Below are 3,154 nucleotides of genomic sequence, written 5' to 3'. Positions count from 1 at the left end.
CCAGCACGCCCGAGTGTGGCGCCCGGGGGAGGTGGCGACGCGGGACTCGAGGTCGACCGGCGCACCGCGGACTGGGCGACCTGAGACGCGGCGCTTGGCGTTCGAGGTCGACCGGCACAACGTGGACTGCGGACCGGGAGACAGGGCGACCCGAGACCCGAGACCCGAGACCCGAGACCCGAGGCCGACCAGCACGCCGGGGACCGGGGACCGGGGACCGGGGACCCCCGAGACGCGGCGCTTGGCGCTCGAGGTCGACCAGCACGCCGGGGACCCGCGGACTGGGCGACCCGGCGACTTGGCGACTCGGGATTTGAGGTCGACCAGCACGCCGCGGACCGGGCGACCCGAGACTCGGGGCCGAGGACCCTGAGACGCGGCGCTTGGCGTTCGAGGTAGACCAGCACGCCGGGGCCGAGGACACGCCCCCCCCCCCCCCCCCCCCCCCCGAGACGCGGCGCTTGGCGCTCGAGGTCGACCAGCGCGCCGGGGACCCGCGGACCCGCGGACCCGCGGACTCGAGGTCGACCAGCGCACCGCGGACTGGGAGACACGGCGACTTGGCGACTCGGGATTTGAGGTCGACCAGCACGCCGCGGACCCGAAGACCTGAGGTCGACCAGCACGCCGCGGACCGGGCGACCCGAGACTCGGGGCCGAGGACCCTGAGACGCGGCGCTTGGCGTTCGAGGTAGACCAGCACGCCGGGGCCGAGGACGCGCCCCCCTCCCCCCGAGACGCGGCGCTTGGCGCTCGAGGTCGACCGGCGAGCCGGGAGCCGGGGACCCGCAGACCGGGAAACCTGGCGACGTGGGACTCGAGGTCGACCGGCGCGCCGCGGACCCGAGGACCTGAGGTCGACCAGCACACCGCGGACCGGGGGACTGGGGACCTGGCCACCCGGGACTCGAGGCCGACCGGCACGCTGGGGGCTGAGGACCCCGAGGCTCGGCGCTTGGCGCTCGAGGTCGACCAGCACGCCGGGGACCGGGGCCCCGCGGACCGGTGACCTGGGGCTCGAGGGTGACCGGCACGCCGGGAGCCGGGGGACCCGGTGACCTGGGACTTGAGGTCGGCCGGCACGCTGGGAGCCGGGGACGCTGGGATCTGCGGATCTGAGACCCGAGTTCTACCAGCACGGCCGAGCCCCGTGACCTGGGATCTGTGGAGCTGGGGATCCGTTGACCTGGTCCCCGAGGTTGACCGGCACGCTGGACTTCACCGCAGCCGTCTACCCCAAAGTTTAGGAAATCCGTGGATCGCTAGCGACTCTGGGCCCGGTGAGGTCGGCCACCCGAGTCCCCGGGTTCGATGACGAGCGTTGACCCGCTGCACCCCCGGCGCGACCGCCGTGGCCCACGCCTGTCCTTTCTTCCCGTGATTTTTTTTTTTTTTTTTTTCCTCTCCCACCTCCACTCCTGTCGCCGCTTCCCCCGATCGGATCGGCCCCGCCTTCGTTTGCATTACTATCCTGGACACCCGTTTCTTTCGTTGTAGCACTGGTGGGGGCTGCGTGACGGCGAGACGACGACCATCCACAGACGGTATCTGGTGGCAGGAAGGAGGGTCTCGGTTAGGCGTCCATTCGATCCACAAAGCCCTCTTGGTGCGCCCTCCGTTCCGTGTCCCCCTCCCCCCACCCCAGCCGGGAAACGCTACTGACCCAGGTGGCTGGGGATGAGGCCGTGCGCCGGCGAGGCAGGTGCTGCGTCCCGGCCGCTCTGCTGCGATCGGCCCGTGGTCGTCACACACGGACTCCCTCACTCCACCATCGTGGTGCCCGGACGCCCCCTGCCTGTTGGTCGCTTTTATACTACCCAAAGAGGTCGACGGGGTGGGCGGTGGGGCTTGAGGAAGCTGTTTGGGAGTACATGGATGGAAATGGGAACAGTTGTAGTTAGAAGGAATGGGAAGGGGGGGGTGGGTGTGCGGGGGCGGGTGGGTGGGGGGGTGTGCGTGGGCGGGGGGGTGTGCGGGGGCGGGGTGGCTGGGTGTGCGGGGGTGGGGGGTGTGCGGGGGCGGGGTGGGGGGTGTGCGGGGGCGGGGTGGGTGGGTGTGCGGGGGCGGGGTGGGTGGGTGTGCGGGGGCGGGGGGGGGTGGAGGGTGGGTGGGTGTTTTCACGCGCGCACGGGAGGGGCGGAGGGGCAGAGGGGCAGAGGATAGGATCTCAAGATCATTTTGGAAATATCAACCTGTGTTAATTCTCCGAGCACCTTCAACAGAAGTATTTGGTGTTAAAAGACGACCACAGAGGGACAACTCAAAACACCACCTCTGCGGCTGAGGGGCCCCCGGACAGACAGGGAGGGTCAGGACCGGAAGGACAGCTTCCCTCCTTCCTGGAACCCAGAGGGGAAGGCAGAAGTGCTCCCCCACCCCGACTTAGAGTTGAGGCTCTGCCACACTCAGGCGGTGCTAGTCGCCCACTCTCTTGCTGTCGAGAAGGAATTCCTGTTCTCCTGTGGGGTCATGTAGTTCGGGGAACTTCCCAAGCCGCTCAGCTCACAAGAACACCTACGCCCGGTGTCATGAACTCCCTCCCTCACACTCGCCATCCCCCTCTGAAGCCCAGAAGGGAAAGAAAAAGAAAACGTCGACTGCCTGCCTGCCTGCCTACATTTACTATTCTATGTGTTGCCTCACCTATGAACACTGGAAACACAACTCGCGTGCCAAAATTCCCATCCTTGTAAGGGCACCTGGGTGCCTCACTCGGTAAGGCGTCCGAGTCTTGCCTCAGGTCATGATCTCGGGGTTCTTGAATTTCAGCCCCCACATCTGGCTCTGTGCTGACACCTTGGAGCCTGCTTGGTGATCCATTCTCTCCCTCCCTACCCCCTCTCTCCCACTCACTCACTCAACTGGAATGAATGCATACGTAATAAGTAAATAAATGTATATGTGTGTGTACACTTCAGCGGGCTCTCTTAGTCTACTACTCACAAAGCTATGGGACCATCACTGTTCATTCCAAACTATTTCCATCGCCTCAAAGAGAAAGAAACCCCACGCCCCCCTCTTCCTCCCCCCCCCCCCCAAGTACCTTCGACACTGACTCGAGGTTTCTCAACAGCCTTGCTAGCCCTAGCAATGTTTCCAAGCACTGGTGCTCCCCAACACCCCCCCCCCCCCCCCCGTCAAAGAACTCCCCTAA

General features: G+C 66.0%; 1 long non-coding RNA gene across 1 annotated transcript; it reads left to right on the top strand.

Annotated features, from left to right (window-relative positions):
- Positions 1-1,702: 1,702 nt before the first annotated feature.
- LOC147571079 (uncharacterized) lies at positions 1,703-2,912 on the top strand. Its single transcript, XR_015247725.1, has 2 exons — positions 1,703-1,797; positions 2,211-2,912. It is a non-coding gene; the product is annotated as an uncharacterized LOC147571079 (long non-coding RNA).
- The last annotated feature ends 242 nt before the right edge of the window (positions 2,913-3,154 follow it).

This window comes from Puma concolor, unplaced genomic scaffold (assembly GCF_028749965.1).
Source record: "Puma concolor isolate L17-30 unplaced genomic scaffold, mPumCon1.1.hap2 unalloc_scaffold_65, whole genome shotgun sequence".
Lineage (NCBI taxonomy): Eukaryota > Metazoa > Chordata > Mammalia > Carnivora > Felidae > Puma > Puma concolor.
This window is presented reverse-complemented; position numbering and strand designations above follow the sequence as displayed.